The sequence below is a fragment of the Thalia democratica genome, chromosome 5, assembly GCF_965202585.1.
Source record: "Thalia democratica chromosome 5, ktThaDemo2.hap1.1, whole genome shotgun sequence".
Taxonomy (NCBI): domain Eukaryota; kingdom Metazoa; phylum Chordata; class Thaliacea; order Salpida; family Salpidae; genus Thalia; species Thalia democratica.
Window position 1 is genome coordinate 39,666,035 of NC_139169.1, and position 23,917 is coordinate 39,689,951.

Sequence of the window (23,917 nt, forward strand, 5' to 3'; positions counted from 1 at the left end):
GTGACCCTTCATGCAAAACTGACCTGTCTGGACAAACCCTATGCAGTTCTAAACAAGGTTAACTTTAATATATTGATTGTTTTCACTACTTAAAATCAACCGTACAACATATATGATTTTTGTATATGTAAGTATTAGTTTTGCTACCTTAAGTTTAGACTGCACCGCATAAACAAATTTTCAAAATACAGCAAATTTAAGTTTTACACCTAACCAAATTTTTGAAAATACAAAAGTTAGACACTTGACAATTTTATTTCCTTATTATTGCCTAACCGCTGTATAAGAGTTTAAACTATTAGCATACTAGTTAAACATTGTAGAAGTTTCGAAGTATATACTACAACAAATAATTTTTTCTATTTATTAAGATTAACAGTATTAGAAGACACTATTAAAGAGCTTTGAAGATCTCCAAGTTTTTTAAACGTTTTATTTAGTTTAACCTTGTTTGGTAATTATAGATAGAAAATTATTTCAGTCTTCCACCAGTAAACAAATTAAGTGGAAAAAAAAAACTCGATCGGGTTTCCTACTTAATTTTTTACGTTTAGTAATTTGCCATATTAATCATTACTTTTTTTCACATCTACATTCTTTAGTTGCTGAGTTCAACATCTTAGGTAATTAATCATTCACCTAAAATTGTTTTTTGACAGTTGGTAAAAATCTACTTACAAAAGAATCTAAGAAAAGTATTTGACAAATAGCTTTTCACAGCATGATATATTTTGTAAATTTTAAGAAAATGAGTTATATAAAACAATATTTAAAGTAAATAAAGTAGTTGGTTTTTTTTATTAACATCTGTTTGAGGTCATTGAACTTTGGCTGTAGAGTTTCGCACCGTGAAAGAGTTTTATGAATTATGTTTAAACATAATAAACTGTGTGGAGCTAGCTTTTCTACAAAACTGAGTGCATATTTTTTACAAGATTTCAGCATAACTTAAAAGATTTTTTTGTTACGTAGCTTTTATACAAATATATCAAAAAATATTTTCGATCATATTTGAGTTTTACTTCTGCAGTATAATGTAAAACAGGAGTCCAGAGCTTATTATAGGTAATAGGCCAATTTTTCTAGAAAATTTTTACTCTAGGGCCGTGCTGTATAGAAAACAAACTGCTGTGAGAGCATTTATTTAAAGTGGTTGTATAATTCAAGAAAAAAAACATTTTTCTAAACCAAAAATGTGATAAAGTAAGCTTGAATAAAGTATTATTAAGTAATAACTATTAAATTAGTATCTTAAATGTAAGTTTTAACTATAATAATATTTTTTGTTGTTATAAGAAGTATATTTTTAGCTTAAAAGTAAACTTAGGGCCGGCAGTTTTTACCTTGTGGGCCATACTTGTCCAACGGGCAGCAGTTTGCCGACCTCTGATCTAGAGCTTTTCAAATATTGCACAGGTAATTGTCAATAATAAATGTTAGATGTTGTAGCAACCAAAAGTCTTTTAGTTTATGTTTACTTCGTTATATTTGTCAAAACATATTATTGTTTATGTACAATTCTCAAATTCTACTTATCTAGTTTAGTAAAAAAAACAATAATTTTAATCTGATAGACTCAGTCGATTTAATCTAACTATTTATTTATCTATTTAAACTAGTCCACTTTAACTAATTGTAGACATTTTTATAAATGAGAGAGTGACTTACATAGAGGAAATGAACTTAAGTACAAGTTAATACTCTATTTAAATGCAAATAAGGAAATAGTTACTTAGTTGAAAGTCTGTACAATTATGTATACCTTAAAACTTTATTTTAGATAGAAACTAAGCGTTTTGATTTTTTTTTAAGCTTTAAAAGAAATGTTGTTACATAGTCAAATATAATGTGTGATAAAAAATTAACAAAACATGATTGTAAAATTTTCAGAGTACTTTTCACAAAACATAAAGTGTACTTCTAACAAAAAGCAAAAAACAAATACAATAATTGTAAACGAAGTATAAACAGTTGGTAATCAATCATTTTAAGATAAGTTATTGTATAGCAATTAAAAGGATCGTCTGATGAAAGACAAACACTTTAAAATATAATATAGAAACTAGTTAAAAACTCTACCTATTTTAACATGCTTATCAAGTCATTTATAAGCAATAAGTGCTTTAAATTTTTTTAATAAAACTGCTGGTGTAATTAATCATTCAGGTGAACATATTTTTGGGACAGCTTGTAAAAAACTAAGCGCAATAGAAACAAGTATTTCCTAAACATTTTTTTTAGCACAGTGAAAATTACTAAAGTGTGAAAAGTTTAATAATGATTATGACATATATTAATTAAGAGAAATACTTAGATTAAAGAAATTTTAATTATTAGGATAAAGTATGAACTTTATTTTAAAATAATATAAAAGAACTTGTTTTAAAGATTTATTGTTGTTGTCGTTAGTGTTATGGTCATACATTTAGCAATTGTTTTATCTTGTTATAACACAAAAAACACTTTGTTTAATACTTAGTTTTTAAACATAGAAACTAAACTTTTGTAACAAAAGTTGAACTAATTACGTAAAATTTAAAAATTTCTATCAACTCATAAGTGAAAAAAAAAACATTAACGACTTTTTTTAATTTGTTTTTGTTTAATGATTTAATTTAAAATAGGCCTGCGAGATTTTGTTTTTTGAGAAAACTGTGTGTTTTAAAAGCTGTATTAGTTCGGCTATTGTAGGTTTTACGATAATTTAATTGAAAGTAGAATTAACTTTAATTGAAACCCCAACAGTAAATATTTTCTTATTGCTCTAACTTGTTTGGTTCTTACAGACTAATAAGTATCAGTGTAAAAAAAGCTATTTATCAATTTCAAAAAGAAAAGCTATGGACCAATACTCACCAGGAGGCCTAAACTTCACAACAAATGGGGGTCAAGGCGACAATAACTACGACCCGCAGAACTATTGTTACTACGGAAAATACGACCACCAGCCGAGCAACAACCAAGGGTTCTTTCCTCAACCCGCGAAAGAACAGGAGCCTGCGGAAAACTCTCGCCACTGGATGGAGTACGTGAGCAAGATGAAGGAAGCTCAGAGGGCGAAACTGATCGAGCAGCTCAACTCCCTCCCTGAAACGGGGATAACCCTCCCCCCTCCCTCCGCCAGTTCGACCAGGAAGGCTGCGCAGAGACCAGGCTACATAAAGAGGCCACTGAACGCTTTCATGATCTTTTCTAAAGTGCACAGGTTTTTTTAAACATATTTATAATGGTAAAATTTAAAAGTGTGTTTAGCAAATTAAGTTAACTTTACGACTAAAAAACACGAAAAAGTTACAACAGTTATTTTCAGTGTAAAAGAGCGTTTATCAAATAAATAAAACTTACCGAAAACTTTAATAAAGACTCATGCGATTAGAACACAAAAGATCTACTACCCAACTTACAAACAGGCTATCCATTATGAACGCGGAAAAGCCGATGCTGCACAAAAACATATCAGTTTCCCTGGGCACGCTTTGGAGGAGACTGTCGCCGGCGGAAAAGCGAGTTTACGAGATCGAGGCGGAGCGGGAAAAGATCAAGCATCAGCTCAAGTTTCCCGACTACAAGTACAGACCCAGGAGAAAGTTCAAAGAACCCGGGGAGTACCTTGACGCTCCGGGGGTTTTTTCAGTCCCAAGCACTTCCGGTTTTTCGTCACAGAAGAGCAGTTTCGATGAGGACGACAGCAGTCGCTATGACTACCAGGCTTATAACGACTATTCGACTAAATATCCCAACCAGTACCAGCCGCAGAATTACGCCAAAAGCTCTCATAGTAACCAAGCTTTTTACTCTCAAAGTTCTCACAGCAACCAAGCGTGCTACGACCAAAGTCACTATGGTAATCCAAGTACAATATTCTACCAGAACCCAAGTAGCCAGATGACAGAGAGTTTCGAGCAGAAGACCAACCACAACTTTAACACTTCGCACCACAGCGTCTCTTGGCAACCAATGGTAACAACAAACGAAGTTGCCCCTAGCAACGCTGACCCTTTCGGAGTCCAGACCTACAGTGGCGGTGGTGCTCACGGTAACGGTGTTTTAGGGGAATTCCCAAATTCTGCCCAACAACAAAGTTACTTTTTGAAGCCGGATGTTTCAGCGGTGAGCATGGAAAGCAGCGGGTGCATCCAGGAGGGAAACTACCTGCAGGGAGCATCTGCAGCAGTTGCCAAGCACCCGAGTCCCAGGTTGCTAAGTTTCGAAGAGCAAGCGATGATGCGTAACGTCAAAGAACAGACGGTTATCAGGGAGGAGCAGGATGACGTCATTCCTTCGATGGACGTCATTAGTTTGGAGGAACTAGAACCGGTGAAAAATTGAAACAGCAAGTTTAGAAAAGTGAGGCATTTTGACAACAAACTGTAACTAGGTTACGTTTGAGGTGTTAGTTAAAAAATTTTTCTGTCTTGTACGTCACGTTTTATGTTTTAAATCTTTAGCTAGTGTTTTACAAATTCTTAGTGTATTTATATCAGTTTAATGAATTTTGATCTCAAAACAAAAGTGATAATTTTCTGATAAGTTATTCTTAGAATTTTGATATTTTTTTTGTTTTACTTAATTTTTTATATTAGAAATTTATTTCCTAATACAAAAGTCGTATATTGATATAACTACATTAAGATTTTGTAAAGCAGTTTGTAAAAGTTGTTAGTAAATGTTGTTAGTAAAATTTGTACGCACAGCTTGTTTAAAACTTATGATATACGTTCTTATTTCTAAAAAGTTTATTGTTTTCATCATTGCCTTTTAAGAAATCCAAATAAAAAAGTATGCCGACAAAGCTCAAAAAAGTTTAAATTGCGCCAAACTTAAAAAGAGAAACATTTCAATTTTGTACAAATGTCCAACATTAATTTACAGAGAAATGTGCCAGTGAGAATAAAGTAAACCGTAAACTAAACTTATTTGTTTTAGCAAAGAAAACAATTTAAACATCTTTAATCCTTATTTCTAAAGTGTTTTAATTTTTTAAGCTATGCTTCTAAGACCGTCGTTTTCATTATTGAATCAGTTAAGACAAAACTTTTGAACTAAATATTTTAAAGACAATATTTCAAGCAGTTTTTTTTTAAAGAACTTCAAAAGTCTGCCTCTGCACTTTGTTCCTTTGTCTGACAAAATATGATTTTTTTTAGAAACAATCATGCTTCTTGTTAACATATTTGAATTATTTACTTAAAACAGTCATATATAAGTTATGACTTGAAAGTAAACACTTTTGATTGATGTTTTTAAAGCCAAATTTTTAATATGTTTCAAAGTTTCAAAAAATATCATAACATCGAATAAGATATCTTTATTAACTCTTAACTTGTAAGAGTTTATTAAGTTAATAAAAAGTAAATCTTTATGAATATATTTACTTATAGTTAACTTTAGAAAGAATAATTATAATGATGAAACTAGTTATTTATCTTAATTAATGAATTAGTTATAAAGGAAATTTCTAGCTGTCGTTTGAAAAATAAAAAACAAATAAAGATAAGATTATCAGTTGTAACTGTTAAATCGTATTTTTCTGATTCCATTTTTTAATATTAAGTGTTTTTATACCGACTGTTTTTTTTTATTCATTCTTTTTTCAAAAACTTTAAAGGTGCTAATAATAACTTTATCATCATTGTAGTATCTACTTAAGAAATGGTATTATAGGGAATATTTATTTCTAATTTAACACTTAAAATTTTTTTAGGACATCGGTAGTCTTTTTTACTTTTTTGATTTTAAAAAGTACAGCTAAAAATCAGTTAGTCAAAAGAAATTTTCTAAACTTTTACATTTACTTAAAAATGTATATTAAGCTTTAAACTAAGCAAAACTAAGGATTTTTATATTAATTGAATTTTAATCATGAAGTTTATATTGAACAAGGTTGATTCAAAAATGGTTTATGATGTGTTAATCATTGATTTAAAAAGTTCAGAATATCCTTTTTTCAAAAGTTTCGCTACAAGTTTGTTCTGACAACTATTTGCAAAGTAAAAGTTATATTTTTACAATTTTTAAGAACTTTTTAATAAATTAAAATGTTAAAAAACCTTAAATTTGACTATTTACAATGCTTGAATTTTTTAAAAGTTATTATTAAGTGTTTTTTTCGGGTTTTGTTTTGCCTTTGTCGTAAAACAGTAAGTATTTTTTTTTACAAGTTATCTGTTTTTAAACTAATTTTAATTAGGTGTTCTAATATTAAAACTTTCTACTTCAATACTTAATGTATTAAAAAATATAATACAAAAATACTTTTACAAATTGTTGTTAAAATGCCCACTTTTAAACTAGGCTGAAATTTTTGCTTGAAAATTGCACAATTTTTAAATCTACTGCAACTTTTTCTAATATTAAAACATGGTGTGATATATAGGTAACAATAGATTACTTACAAACAAAGAAATAAATAGGCATTGTTTGCTACAAGGATTTCCTTTTTAAAAGGTTACTTACTTTTTTAGTTTTTACTATTAGGATTTTAAGGTTTTTATGTTTGCTGTTAATCTTTACATTGAAAAGTATGTTTTAAATGTACCTTTGCTCAAATAATAGCGTTAAAAGTTGAATATTTCTTTAATGTGAAATGTATTGTTCTTTATAATGTTTTCCATTTGATCATACTTTGTAAATATATTTTTTTATACGGTGAATGTTTTCTGCTTTGAATTTGAATAAACTTTTATTGTGGTTGTCCAGGACGAATAGTTGGTTGCCTTAAGTTCTTTATCACGTTAAATACAAACTTTTAAAGTCAGTCTAAACTGTCTGCCATTTTGATTTTAAAAGTAGTTAAATTTTGCAGATTAAGCTTCAATCTAATTCGTGAATGTTATTTTACGCTAAGATGTTACTAAGATAATAAGATATTTCAGAGTATGGAACAATATAACTAAAATTACAAAAAAAAGTTATATCATATTAAAAACTAAAAGATTTAAATTTTGAAGAACACAAAAATTTAAAGTTTAATTTGTTTAACGTTGATATCTACTTATCTAATATTCTTATAAAACATCCAACTATTTGATTCAAATAGTCTAAGACAGGGGTCGGCAGGCAGTTGGTGCTCGCGGACCAAATTTCATGTTTTCAAAATCTTCGCGGGCCACAGTTTTAGTTTTAGTGATATTTGAATAATCTTTTGGCTTTAGTTTTGATCACACCAGAGATAGTTTTACTTTTATTCACTTTATTACTTTAAACAACTTTTAGCAACACATAGAATGCCTATTTAACATATAAATATCTATTTGAGTAGAATTTACATTGTTTAATATACTTAAGTCTTAATAAATTATGTATATTTTTTAAACACTTAATAAGTTAAACTTGATAAAATATTTTTATCATTTACTTACAACCTAACTCTCTATAAAAACCAAGCTCGAAAAACATTTATGGGTCACTTTTATACATTTTTTATATTATGGTCCACTTTTTCATGTTTAAAAAAAATTTTAACTTTTGAAAATAGTTTTTACGTCTTAAATAGTTTTCATTCTTTAGAAAATTCAGTAATTCGTTAATTAAATAAAATCAATACCTATTTGTACTCTAAATAAGCTAAATCAAATTTTTTAACATATTAAGTGTTGGAATACTTTAATAAAATACCTTATAAGTACTTAATTAGTCTTTTACACGGTTGCTACTTTAAAAGCAAAAGTGTCTGAATTATATTAAAAGTTTACTAAAAGATAAAATAGCTAAAAACTTTCTGTTAATCACACTTAAATACATAACTAATATATCATTTTATAAAAAAGCACAATATGTAAATTAACAAAAAAATTACAATTAGTAAACTACACAACAGTCATAAAAACTGTTCTGAGAATTCGAAGATTTATTCAAAGTGTTTAAAACAAAAGTTTCAGATACCCCTAAATTTTATAAAAATTTCTTAAACAGCTTTAACCTAGTCTGAATTTTATAATTTTTTTAAACTAGCCTGTTTGTTTGGCAACCCTGTTTAAAATCATGTTCACAAAATAAAGAAATACAGAAGTTTATTAACAGTGAATTAATTAAATAACTAAAAAAAATATTTTAATTCAGCTTGAATGGATGATTAAAATTTTAAAAATTTTTAACAAATGTATAACAAATTATTAAGCTATTAAAGAAATTGAAAAACCTATTTTTTATTGAGCATTATAGCAATTCGTCATCTGCATTAAAATTTTGTACTTAAAAAGAGCAAATGTAAGTTGTAAGACGAGCTACAAGAACTATAATACGTTAGTTTCGAGTTATTGCGAGAAAAAAAAAAGATGGCTTATGTCAGTTTCAACAACGCACATGATTATTTTCAGTAACTACAGACTGATCAGAAAAAAACTATTAAGGCAAATTATAATGTAGCAACATTAATTAATAAAAAAAGATACCGTTTAGAGTTGAAAACTTCTTTAAATAATTTGTGTTGGGGTTAGTAAAATGTTTTTATTTATTTCTTTAATATCAACAAGAAGTCGTGTTTAGGAAATGTCTGAAGATTTTAAAGCCGCATAAACCAAATAAGGACTTAAATCAATCTGTTAAGATGTTAGAACTAATACAACAGATATTGTTCATTTTAGAATTTTTATTACAGATATTTTACTAATTTTGACATTTTAGAAGAATTTCTAAGTTTAGTATCAACACAAAGCACAAAAATAGGTAAAGACAATTTAAAAGCAAAAGTGCAATGCACCAATATGAAATTTTTAAAAGAACAACATTTTTTTTCTATTTTTAGTATATAATTAAGTTAAAGTTAAAATAAAAACGTCTTAAATAATATAATAAATTTAAAAAATACTGTTAAGCTACTTTAAATGTGTTTTTGAATATAAAATATTTATATGGTAGATTTTGTGTTAAATCGAAATTTTATTACTTTACATGTAAAAATTGTTTAAAATTCCAGTTTTTTTTTTTCAATAATTCCCAAATTCAAGGCTTTTACAGATTTTTTTAAGTATAAATTGTCAAATTCCAAGCTTTTCCGGGATTTTTTGGCAACACTAATTGTTCAGACTTATATGTATACAATTAGTATAAATAATAATAATTCAAATTATATCAGCTGCAAGACTTAAAATTTATAATATATTCTAATTTAAACCAACACTGTGCAATGAACATAACATACATCATGAATTTAATTTACTGCTCTTTAAAGCAAAAAAAGTCAGTCCGAGTGACCAAAACTAGCTTGATATTTTAGCATACAAAAAGCAGTTCAAGTCAAAAACTGAAAAATGACTAAATTGACCTGAGATTTGAAGTCTTCAAATAGTCATAGTCTGAGTGTGTGACAATTTTTTTTTATAATTGATCGAATTTGAACTATTTTGATTAAAAATGTACAAACTTAATAAATTACCATTTCTAAATCTAGTTTGTATTAAATAGGTAGTTACAAAAAACAGCAACTGTTTATATTAGTATGCAACGCATACAAATTAACTTATTTTGTCAAAAAACATTGTTTTAAAAATCAAAAAGTACACCTAACAAAAACTTTTTTAATTTATGTCATATATATTGTTTTAAATGTGTCTGTACACACTTAGATATTACATGTAGAAACAATAATGTTAGAAAATTATGCTTAAACTAAATTGTATCTCGTTAAGTATTAAATAAAAAGTGGTTTAAAACATAAGCATCTTTGTTCATTGGTGTGCACAGGAATTAATTTAAAATGCAAAGAAATCTTCTAAAAAACAAAGGTGTCAAGACCAAAATAAAGTTAACCTTATTTCTTGTTATTGTTATTATGTTATTTTCAATGTTTTTATGCACACTAGAATATAACATTTAGTAACAAAACATCTGTAATAGAAACTTAGGTACAAAAAACGTGGGAGAAAACTAAACTGTAAAGAAATATCATTTTAACTAATTACTGTGCCTACTTTTGTACAAAATGGAAAACATTTGCATTTAGTTTTTTAGAAATAGGTATTAAATAACTATCTTACTAATTCAACGCAATTTTTACACTCTTTTTTTTAGAAAATAGTTTGCTGTTGTAAGAAGAAATTTATTATAAAATTGAGAAAAAACCTGGTGGAATGCTAACCTGTCTTTTTCACATTTTAGGCTAAATCAGTAAAGTCTTTTAATTATTTTAAAGTAATATAACTTATAACTAAATTGATCAAACAAATTTAACCTAATATATATATTTTTTTTTTGCTCAGCGGGCCACATTTACGTGGTCGCGGGCCGCAAAATTTTCTTTCGCGGGCCGCATTCCATTCAAAAAATCAACGTGCTCGCGGGCCGCAGTTTGCCGACCCCTGGTCTAAGACCTTGTCTATGTTTGAAAATGTTTTATATTTTTAATGTCACAAGACCTTTGTAAATTTTTGCATTATTTAATAAGGTTAAAACTGACTAATTTTATATTTTTTAAATCATTTCAAATTTTTACTTAAGTATTAAAAAAAAGCATCAGAAACGTCACCATTAAACGTAACCATTAAAAATTACTTTTATAGTAATAATAAAAAGCACTTGCTTAGTGGTAATTAGTTTTTCATTATAATTTTTGTTTAAATGTAAGTAGTAAAACAATAAGAGTGATCATTTTGTTCGTTTGTAACCTCTTTATTTTTAATAAATACACTCCTGAGACTAATAAATAATTTATAGTCTTATGATAACCTGAGTTGAATATTTATTATTCTAGGACCAAAAACGGCGAAAATGTTTTAATAATCTATATTAATATTTGATCAACCACATAGTTATTTAAGTTAACACTAAAAATGGAAAATCAAAACTCTTTTTCTCCTATTTCATTTAAACAACTTTCGCAAATATTATATAATTAACAAAATTTGTCAATTTTTCATAGTTTTAACAAAAATAACATTAAAAAAAACTAACTTTGAAACGTCATCGACTGTATTTGTAAGAAGTTGTAGCAGATTGCTAGCCAACTTATTAGGTTGTGAAAACTTTTATGCTAGAAAGTGTTTTTAATTTTTAGGGTATTTGCAGTTGAAATATTGTACTTAAATTAAATAAGTTTTCAATTGTAAGCGTAGCAGTCATTTTATAAAAAGGCTGTTTTTGTTCTCAATAAAGATATTCTTAGTTGAGAAATGACAAACTTAGTTTATTGGTAATAGAACTACTTAATACGTGTTTAATTTATTGTTTTCTATTTCATAATTAAATAAACTATGTTTTTTGTTACTATTTACTTGTTGAATAATTAAAATAAAAAGTTACATGATCATATTGACTAGTTGAATTTTTGTTGTAAACGTGTCATATTTACAGAATTAATAAAGTCCGAAGTATAAATGAATATATAACTTACTATGTCTTGTTACATAAATGACATATATCTTATGTAAATTTTAATTAGAACATATCTTTTAAAATATTTTATTCATTTTAATTAAAACAGTTTTTAAAGGTACCAGAATTTAAAAATACAACTAACAAGAAAACATGTCCCAACAAAACTTTTCAAAATGGTCCGCGAAGTCAAACGTAAACTAATTTTATTTTAATAATTTTTTTTTTAATGATATGTATCGAAGAATTAATTTATTTTATTTATAAGATCATTGAAATTCGCGTATGTCACCACGAAAGTCCCTTGCTAAATAGTTTTTAAAACTATTTTGAATACTTTAAATAAAAGTAAACTGAATTTCGTGCAACTGAATTTAAACAGAAATATAAACTCAATTTAGTAGGGCTTAAAAACACGAATCTTGAGACTTTTTTTTAACCTTTATTCTTTTGGTGTTAAAATTAGCATTTTATAGTTGTTAAACAAATAATCTAAATATACTTTAATTCAAACAAATGTTAAATTAAAAACAAAAGGTTTAGTTAGTTTATGAAGTGTTAGGTATTTCAGATTTTACTTGATATTTTTTTTTAGTTAAATGGAAAGTTTTATTTTTAATTTAGCGTGAGAATAAAACGAGTAATAAAATAGCTCATTTTCCATGATTTGAATTTGGATTATTAAATTACTATAATGTTGAACGTTCTGTTTTCAATTACTAGATTGCTAACACTCATAGTTGGTATCTTTTTTAAGCAATAAGTCTACTAAGTTATCTATACAGAGTAAAAGCTTTTGACTCTGTCTCTCCATTTGAAAAAGTTAATACATTATCGCAATACAAAATTAATAGCAGTCTGGTAAGTTAGTTAAAAGTGCTTCTAAATGATATAGTTTTAGAAGTTGATGTTAGCAGCAACATTAGCCACCTCGCAGATGACAAAAAAGTGTTTTACCAATTGAAAACAGTTTTACAATATTCCTTAGATAAAATTTACGATTGGCTAAAGTAAAACAAATTAAACTAAAACCGTAGTAAATGTCAAAATCTACACATTTAAAAGAAACCCTACTACCTCTACTTCTGACTTTAAAACAAACAATATCAACTTATCTTCAACTAGAGTCTTTAAAGGTCTTTGAATTTATGTTGTTAAAAATTTTAAATGATTTTTAATCACCATATTTATTACGTTTACCGAATTGCATCAACTACACCTTTACAAGATTTAAAGAGCTTTCAGTCTCCGGATATAAACATCCTTAATAAGTGTTTTCTCATTTAAATTTTTCTTAAGTTAAAATATAACACACCAATCTTGGCTACATAATTAAAAAAAGATATTAACTATATAGAATCTGTTGAAAGAAAACATACCATATTAGTCATCAATTGCTGCAGTATTTCTGATATGTTCTACCTTGATAGACTAACTAAACTTAGTATTAAAACCTTAGAATACAGGATACTTAAATTTTACCTCATTACTTTTTTTTAAACTAGTTAACGGTGAAACTACAATTAATATACAATCAATTTTTGAATCTTATTAAAGTAATTACTCACTAAGAGAAAATAGCAAAAAAAATACGTGTAAACGTTGTTTCAATATTGAGGCTTGGCATAATTATATCGGTCGGTTGAAATATGGAACGATCTTCCAAATGAATTAGTTTCTCGCAAAAAACTTAAAGAATTTCGATTAAAGTTAAAAAAGTTTTATTTGAATTAAATTTTTGTTAGTAAAGTTAATAAGTAATTTCATTCAACCGTTGATTTAATTTTAAGATTTAGCTTAGTTTATAGTTCAATTTTATTTGCAACACCTTTACTCTATTAATGATGAGTCCTTTTTCAATGTGTTTATTGATTATTCATCTCGCAAGTCTATTGTTAATGTCCTTGGAGCTTTTAGGTTTTATTTATGTTGTTAGTCAATGCAATTAAACATTTGATGTTGATCGTTCTACATCAAAGCGTAAATATGTATAAGCTTGTGGTTAAAATTTTTCTTTTTATGTTAACATATAAATTTTATATCAATTTCTGTTTATATCTTTGTTTTAATCAATAAACTTTTTGTGTTTATTATATTTTTTCTTTATGTGTCTTTTAGTTTAAGCGGTCTAGGTTTTGATGCCTAGGTCCTTCATATGGACATAAACTTGTAATCGTATAGTAAAAGATATAAAAAACATAGTTGTTAATAAACATATTAAAATTTGAAACAAACTAGAACACTTAAAGTTTTTTTTTATCTAAGTTTCTAAATAAGTTAAAGTTTTTGTCCCAGGTATGAATCTTTTATAAATATTATTATTTTATCTTTTCGTTAGTTTTTTTCTAACATTATTTTTTACTGTTTAAGATTTTAAACCTTCATGTTTTGGATTTAACATAAATATGTTATAACATTCTAATTTTAAGTTTCTTTTTATGTTACAGATTTGGTACTAGCTGAAAAACTTTTAATCGGCTTGCATGCAACAGTGATGTTCCGTGCAAAAAAGTCATCGTTCCAAAATGTCGCTGTGCAAAAATGTCACCGTAAAAATGTGACGTTGTGCAAAAGTATCGTTGTGCAATAATGCTGCCGTGAAAAAATGTCGCCGTGTAAAGATGACGCCGTGCAAAAGTGACCTTCCGTGCAAAATAGTCGCCATGCAAAAATGTCCCTTCTTGCTAAAGTTACGATCGTGCGAAAGTGACGCCGTGCAAAAGTGTCCCCTCGTGTAAACTGACCCTGCGTGCAAAAGTGACGTCGTGCAAAAGTGACCCGTTCCCACAAACATGATCTAGTTTTTACAAATAGATTATTAAGATTGGTGTGCTAATAATTTAAACAAACAAACTACTATTTTTAGAAAACTTCTTGGTAATAGAAATTTGGATACGGTGAATAATTGCTTGAAATAAAAGAAAATATTATTATTTAATTCTTCGACAATTGTTTAAGATTTTAATTACTGGTTAAAATAAAGTTTGATATTTGTTTTTTAAGCAAAAAGAATACTTTTAATTCACTCAAAAATATAAAGTTATACAGTTTGTACTAACTTTGTTTAACTAAGATTAAATAATAAAAAATTAACCCTGCTTTACAAATCCTAGCTAATTACTTTTGCAGTAAAACATGATTATATTTTTAGAATGTTATTGGAGCACAGTTTAAATTCAAAAACTAAAGAATTTTACAATGATATTAATCAAGTTAAGATAAACTTCATTCACTATATTTTTTTAAATGCTTACATAAAAGTTTAATGTTAAAATTAAAAAAAAGTAGTATAGCAGTCTATTTTTAATACTAATAGTGTGTGGAAATAAATTGTTTTAGAGTGGCAAAACTATGAAGTTTTCTTCTTAAAATCACTTAATCTGATCTAAATAATAAGGTCTGAAAAGTAAATGTTACGAAAGGAAAACAAGAATAAAAGTACCTGTTTTATTCTATTTGTTTTAAAATCAGTCAACATTGTACTGCATTATATTTTTATGTACAGATAATTTTATCATAAAGTTGATTGTATTGACAATAAAATTAAACAAATATTTATCATAAAAAACTATCGATAACTCAGAAAATGCTTAGCTAGAACTTAAGTAATATTTTACACAATGAAAATAAATTGTATTGGTAGTTTTATAAGTCAAAATATGCTTCAAAACAAAAACTAGTATACAATGATTTGGCTTTTACAAGAAAAATAATAATTATGAATTATGCTATGAACTAAATCAAGCTATAAAAGTAATTAGTTTTCATTTTATTTAGGGTTAGTTTTAGTAAAATGGCAAATAATCTTGATATTGCAAACAATCCATGGGTTTCAGGCGATGTAAGTAGTATCTTTAATAACTTAAGTCACACTTTGTTAGGCTCAAAAATTACTTTTTTAGATCATTGTTTTAAATATACTTAAATTTATTTTAATAAAAAATACAGTTTGAGTACTTATAGCACATATATTTTTATTTAAACTCACTTAACCATTTTACACTCAACCTATAGGTGAGTTTTATAACTAAAATGATTTCTAATAACCTTAATAGAGAAGTTTTTTATTGCTTAATTTCAACATGATTACAATTAATTTAAAAGTTTTAGTAAAATAACGTTTATTGACAGCAGGATTGGGAGACAATAGACCAAGAAAAAGTTATCAATTCATTTGGTACGGCTAATGGTGAATGGAAGGCCTATTTCATGAGGTATACAAATAAAGATAACAGAGTTTGCCATAGGTTCCTTTACGTTAGTCCTGATGGACAACTTTTTAGGTTATTTGGGTTTCACACAGTTAATCAAATTTAATTATTCTATTATTGATTAATAATGAGTCTGCTTTGTTCATATACAAATTAACATTTGTTATGTTTTTTTTTTGTTAATTACTCGTATTCATATTTTTAAAACCTAGCAAGAATTTTTTTTGCTCGTTTTGTTTATAAATATAAGCACCAAATTAAAAATTTATTATGTAATGCTATATGATGACAAAAACTAATTAACTTTAACTTGATTTTGTTAACAGAAGTAGAATTGCGGTAATTCATCGTTTTCCATCGTTTACCCGACTGAGAAATTTTAACCGCTTTTTGGATCCTATAAATAATGTAAACCACCGTCAAAACGAAAATGAAGTCGAAAATGATGAAAATAATATTGAAGATAAACACATTGACAATAACGTAAGTTATTTTTGAATTTATATTTAACTCGCCGAGGTCAAGATATAAGTATATATATGAGCTTAAAATCCTTTTAAATACTTAAGTACATATTTCACTTAATTATCTTGTACACATACACTTTTATACGCCATTAAATCACATTTTAGAAATAATTGGTACATAAAGCAGTAGGTGGAAATTTCAATGTTTCTTTTAACTTAATATATATTAAATCATAATATATAATTACTAGGATTCGGAAAGTGCACAAAGCAGTACAAATGTTTCCAATGATTCTCAAGAATAAAAAACTGGCTATGGTGTGATGATATCCTTATAATTTTGATAGAACATCATACAAAATTTACTGACGACTTACCTATTTTGTTCTTGTATAACTATTCTATTCGTTAAGATTGTTAATGTTTATTTATATTTTGTTTCTAAGTTTTTTGTTGAAGATTATCCTTCAGTTTTCAAATAAATTATTCGTTACATTAAGTGTTCCTCTATCTGAAAAATAATTTAAATGTTAAGTTTTTGTAAGGTCTTAATTTTTTCCTATCAATATAACTAAAATCTTTTGTTTATAAGCAAAAAAAATTATTTAATTCAAAAAGTTCATAAGTACCAGAACACTTTATAATAAAAAATAAATAATGATCTAAATTATAAAATAGTTAAAAAGTAGAGTGGATTTCAACTCCGCACATTAAATTACCACACTAATAAATATAAATATCCAAATAAAAAATTTTTTACTCAAATATTATGTTTCGATGGCTAAGGACTTCGCAGTTAAATTTAATTCTCCTTAAAGTATATGTTGTTTATTGAACGATAACAAAAAAAGCGCTAAAAAAGTTTGGTCTAAGGACCTGGTGTATAAAGGAACCTTTCGGTTATCGAATCGTACACCACATGCTTATAAAGTTTCTTACGAGCTATTACACATAGTTTTTTATCATTAAAATATTTAAATATTTAAATATCTAGTAATGAACAATCAATTAAACTAAAAGAAAAATGAAAGAAAATAAAACTAAACGATAGCCTTAATGGCCTTAATTTCAATATTTAATAACCTTAATTTCATTAATTATCACAAAATTTAATTAATCAACACTCAATTTAGGGATCTTACTAGCTACAAATCACTTGTACCATTTAGATATAAATGGTACTAGTGATTTGGTTTCAATTACAATATAAAACATTGTAATTAGCCCATATTTTCTAAAAGTAGTATGAAATACCCTTAGAACTGAAAAATTATTTAGTCCAGAAATGTTCAAAATATCAATTTTTTATATCGATTTTAGTACGCATTTAGCTAGTTTAACCGCTAGGTGGCGGTAATTAACCCAAAAATTATTTGAGACTGCACTACTTCGGTTTTAAACGATCAAAAAAAAAAAATTTCTTCACACATGGTGTCGCTGTTTTAGGACCTCTCCGCAACCCAAACAGATTAGCCTTAATTATGTTTGGCAATTTCATTTTCTAAAAGTGAACATCATACTTTATATACTCTTTCAAATACGTTTTCTATTATTTCTTAATTTTACTCAAACTACTAAAGTTGGTTACTATGCTAGCAAACTGTTGTCAAAAAATCTTATTTTGCAAAAACCAATTCATTCTGCACAACATACTTTTTAGTTTTTATTTTTTCCACCTATAATATACTATAAAAAAAATACTTAACAAGTGTCAACAAACTTATGAGCCTTAACAACAAAGTTACATTCTTTATTTAGTATAATTGTAAAACCGTTAAAAGTCAAATATGTTCTAAAAATAAAATAACTAGGTTTATATCTTAGATCTATTGAAAGATGTTTTATATATTTTCTTAAAACTTTATTTACCAAGTTTTAACTAATTTAATACAGTATAACATTTTTGATATGAAAGATTTGTTTTTACAAAACTTCTTTATCCAAATTTGTTAATTTTATCAAATCTATAAAAAAATATCGATGCAGTTGAATTCACAAATATATAGTTTAATAAAAAAACTCAATATTACTCAAAATAATTATTTCACTTTTTTTTTTCTATTTAACTTTTCTGAACTATTTCTTTGTTTACGCTTCTAAACATTAGATAATAAACTCATGAAATAAAATCAAAATAATTTTCTGTAAAGATTTTTATAAAAACGGCAGTTTTGCTGAATAGAAAATCTAACTAAGTGTTAAACGTAGTTAGATATAACTTGATTTCTTTGTTTCGAAATTGGTTTTATTACTTTTCTGTTTTAAGTGTTCAAGAAGTTGTGTAAGTTCAAATCAAACGTAGTACAGTGTAAATTTTGTTTAAGTTTTGAAATAAACGTCCCCGGAAATTAAAATAAGCACCACACAATTCCAATGTTGCTCACTTGTAAAACTTAGAAAGTAAAAAACAAATATTTTGTTAACTAAAACATACTATTTTAGAGTTTTAACCTTTTCAAACAAAGAGTGAAAACTTACTGAAGATAAACAACTTTAGTGAGGCAGTTTTGTTTTACATGATATCAACGATGTTCAAAAATGAAAAAATATACTTTGTTTTTAAATGTAGCTAGATTTAATAAGTGTAGAGTAACTTTGAATTTCTACGGAAGCAACTAAGCTTAAACAAGTTACGTATAACAGACTTAATAGTTTTAAGCTCGGATGTATAAAAAAGATCCAATTAGTTTTATGCTTTTAAAAACGAATAAAGTAATAAAAATTCGGCAAGTGTCAGAAGGGCACGGCGTCACTTTTGCACGGAGGGTCACTTATGCACGGCGTCACTTAAGCACGGAGCGTCACTATAGCACGATGGGTCACTGTATGACTGTGGGTAACTTTTTCACGGCGTCATTTTAGAACGGTAGGTCAATTTTGCACGGAGCCTTATTTTTACAAGATTTATAATTTAGGAAATTTTTATTCATTTTAGAAAAAAATAAATGTTAATACTTTAATTTAGTAGGAAATTTAAGCTTTAGTTAAACCTTTTTTATAATTTGTCTAAAAATTTTCAAGGAAAACTTAATCTTTGCAGTTGTTATGGTATTAAATGTCTTAACTGTTTTTAAAATTAAACTTAAAAAAGTTAAAGTTTGTTACTTAATAATAGTATTCATTATTAGCTAAATAAATAATTCAATAAGATAGTAAAGGTATAACTAGTCAATACGATGATAAATTTTGTAAAAAAACTTAAAAATACAAAGTAGCAAAACTGTTTTAAAACAAACTAAAGCCTTCTTTTAGAAACTATTAATACCTTATTATTTAATGATTTTGAAATCAACGTATTATGTTTTTTAAATTCTTTATATCATATAGTAATATAGTATTTTTAACTTTCTAATGCTTTAATTTTCTTGTTTTTAGGCTAGAAAATTTATTAAAACTAAAAAAAGCCTTCAAGTATTAACCCTATTTAGTTAAAACACTTGAAAAAATTTAGCTGTTTCAAGAAATATAGTATAAAACTATCAAGTGTTTTGATCAAATTGACCAAATCACTTGATAATTTTGTACTATATTTTAAGTATTGAATTTAAGCTTATACAACACAAACTTGTTTTAGATTAGATGTAGTCTGTCTTTTTCAACTTTAAAACAAATGTTTAAGCTTATATTTTTAAGTAACTTCATAAATAAACGTGTTGACTTAAAGAAATTTTACACAATAATCATTCATATTGTATTAGTATAATATGGTATTAATTTTACAGTATAAAAAAAAATCTTAACTTTTATAAAAACAAAATTGCATTTTGAACACAGCGTTTTTCGGCCATAATGTACCATACCGGCAGTTCGTACTTAAAAAGTGCGTACCTAGTATGCAGTTTGCTATTGTATAGTAGAGTTATACTGTGTTTTTTAAACTAAATGAAGCGCCTTTTAAATTTTCTAAACATTCCTTTATTCGTATAGTCTAGCATTGTAGTAAGTGCAAAAGTTTTCTACAACGTATTTGAAAGTTACCTCCTGCATTTTAAAGTTTAGTATGATTACTAACGCAGCATTTGTATTTTTTAAGACGTTTCAGTTCAATAATTTCTGTAGTTAAATAATCTTACAGCAATTAATTAATTATTTAACGTTTGTTTTTAATTGTGTATTGTTGAATAACATCTTTGATATTAGTTTTAATTTTTCTGCAACATTTTTGATAAAAGCCTTTTTATCAATTCATGAATATGTATAGCTGTGATATTTAAAAAATAGGAACTTAAGATTTTTTATGTGTGTATGAATGTTTTTTATGAACTTGAATTTTAAGCATTTAAAACTAGTGTATCAAGCAAATAACATTAAAATAAGTTTTTTGTTTTAATATTTAACATCAAAACTTAAAATAACATAGTTAAATATTTAATAACAGAAGTAAATTAAACTTTGTTTTCAAGTTTAAAATATTTTTACTTTATGAAACTGAATAATAACTTGAATTAACAATAGATAAAAAACTGTTTTAATATTTATATCAGTAAATCTAATCAAATGTTCAAAAAAAATTAAGGTATTTATTGTTTGCCTAATCTTTTTAGTTTTATTTGTCAATTAAATTTTGTTATATATACTTTTACACCGTTATCAAATAAACTAAGTACTACATTTTTAAAAATATTAAAAAACTTTCCAAAAAAAAGTTGTAAATTAATTTTGAGCTTTTTACGATTCTAATGCGTGTTTACTTGTCATTTTTTAATTTAGTTTTGAAACACGTGTTTTACATATTACAGAGTTTTAAATATGTATAAGTATAAATTTATTATGAAAAAATTTTTAATAAAGGTTTAAAAAGGTTTGATTTGTTCAAAAAAATGCTCATTCCAAAATAAAAAGTTAAAAAAGACGCTTCAATCAAAAAAAGAAGAGAAAGAAATAGTGCAAAAATTACGCTCGGTGATAAACTGACGCTCCATGCAGAAGTGACCCACCATGCAAAAGTGACCCATCATGCTAAAGTGACCCATCATGCTAAAGTTACGCATCGTGTTAAAATGACGCCGTGTTTAAAAAAACAATTTAAAGCCTAGAATGTAGTTTTTACAAATATGGCTAAGTGTATGCGTAAATTGAAAATTGTAAAAAGGAAATTTATAAGTACAATAAAACACAAATATACTTTCATTAAAAGAATGTTACACGTGTTTAAGTTTATTTCGGCATTTATCAGGTCAATTTTTAACAAAATGCTAAATTATTGCAGTTAAAAAGGCTTTTGTTTTTTAAATTACTTATTTATTCTTAGCAAAGTTAAATTTTCAAAAGCTTTTAATTTGCCAATATAATTGGTATAAGTCTAAAAGTTTCTAAGATCTTTAAAAGCAAAATATATTTCTCAAAAAACATTAGCGTTATTCGTATTTACAAATAGAACAGAAATGAATATTTTTCATTATAACAAGTTCACACGCTTGATTGAGAGACCATGGAAGTAGAGATACGTTTGAAGAAGTGTCTTTTGTCAGTAATTGAAATTTACACAGCATAAACTTGTTTCAATGGAATTGTTGAGACGAAGTGTTTAAAAATAAATTTTGATGTGTTTAAACTGTTTTGTTATTCAATGTTAAGGTTTAGTACCGTTGCTTTTTTAGTTTAGTTCAGCTTTATACAGAACTGCTTTTTGTTAAATCTAATAACAGTTGTTTAAGTAAAAAGATTAATAAGCTACTAATAGTAATTCAAACCATTTAGTTCTTAATAGATTAAGCAAGTTTGTTTTATACTAGCTGTTTTCTGCAGATTTTTAAAGCTATTAAGGAAAAATAAAACAGTAAATATCTGGGTTAGTTATATTTAAAGTTAGCTTTTTTTATTAGAAAACTCTATATCAAAGTATTTTTTTAACTATTAGGTAGAATATTTCAAATACTTTAAGCTTGTTTATACAAGATTTATTTTTTTCGTTTACTGTTTAACAAAAGTAGATGAACAACTAATTAAACATTTAATTATAAGTTTGTTTGTATATACAATATTTACATTACCTTAACAAATAAAACTCATGTCTTGCTTGACTTTTATTCAACTTTTGATAATCTTTTGAAATTTTTAGATTTGATTTTTATTTGCAAAGTTTTTATTTAAACAGAATGCATAGCTGAGTATTAAAACTTTATATAATCAAAAAAAAAAAAAGTTTTTTTAAATCTAAAATAAATAGAAGTTGTACAATAATAGTGAAAGTTGAGTTATCTTAAAATGCGGTACTTTTATAAGTATATAATTAGTCCTAATTTATTGAAAAAAAAACGGTTTAACTATTTAGAAAAATTGTGTAACAATTTATAAAAACGTTATAGTATCAAACGCTAGACTATAAAAAAGTTTAACGATATAAATAATTGATTACAGCTTATTTGCAGTTGCGTTTCACGACTTGAACTTGTTGTGTTTCTGCTAAAGTATTTTTATCTTTTTTCAATCGATCATTAGCTGTCTCGAGCTTTATATGCATATGTCAGTTTTTATCACTTAAAGTATAGTTATACTTGTTATGGTATTTGTTACATATCTTTACGAGTGTTGTTGTATGAGATTTTATGTAAGCTGAAATATTAGTATATTAAATTTTATAATATTCTAACTTTTATTGAGCTTAAAAACTCAAAAATAACTTTTATTGATTTTTCTATTAGAAGTTTTCAGTTTAGAAAAGTGCAAACAACTGTTGGGAATTTGTCACCTCCTGCGAATCTACGCATTCAATTGATTACGCAACTAAATAATCTTTTAATATACAAAAAAAATTATTTGAAAAAGCTTTAATATTGTAAACTGTAATATTAAGCTCTGAAGATCCTTTTAGGAGAAACAGTGTCAGCTAAAGTGACAATCGTTGAATAAATTTTTAATAATATTATGAACTTACTATGTCTACTGAGTGAAAAGTATACATTTATTTTATTGTATATAATTTAAAAGCCTCTGCATTTGTTTAGACCTCGTAAAATTCTGTTCCTTGATTTAATTTTTTTTTTGCAGAATTAGTTTGTGCCTTCCATAAGGAACCTATTTAATTCTACGGCTATGCTCGTGATATTTTAGGTGTCTTAGCCCCTTTATACCTTTAATTCAAACATAGTACAATATTTAGTTCCTCACAATGTTCATGACATAAAGTTTCATTTTAAGTCAATAAATATCTTACTTTTAGCTAATTTAGTCCATGCCCACCTAAGAATAACTTGTCTTGCATAACAAAAACTTTTATCTAATACCATGCAAGACAGTTTAAGGCAAGGAAAATAATATAAAAAAAACTATGTGTACACATTAACAATTTTTATTAAAAAACTTTTCACATACTTGTACAAATTGAATGAAAACTTTTTTTAAACAATAGAAGTGGGAAAGTCACCAAACTGTATTTTATCAAATGCATTATAGGAAAACGTCCTAGTAATAATTACACTTTCTACCTCTCGTTTAGTTACGTTATGTCGTTTAGTCACGTAGTTTTGATGTTGACACAGTAGTGTACGTAGATTCGCGAGAGGTGACTGTACGTTATTTATTTTTGTTCACAATAGTCATGTTTTTAAAGAGTTTTGTTTCCTTAAAATGTATACTTAAGTTATAAAAATGTTTTTTTTTGTTTAATGTTTTAACCAAATTTCTGTCTTTTGGTAGAAGTGAATTTTTTTTAGGCTTTATACCAAAAAAAAAAAAAACTAAATCGAACTTCATGTAAAACATTTAACTTTTGTTTTACTTGTTCTATAAAAACCGTAACCCGCTCAAAAAAAAACTTTAAAGTATCAGTATAGCACGTAGCTCGGTACTTTGCTACAAATCTGCAGTTGCGTATACTTTTTGCGCTATAACAATTGTATAGTTTTTATCTTTAAGCTTGGAAAGATTCTGCTATCTTAGGTATTTTATTATTTAAAGTTTGTTTAAGACTTATTTTTTTTTTTAATT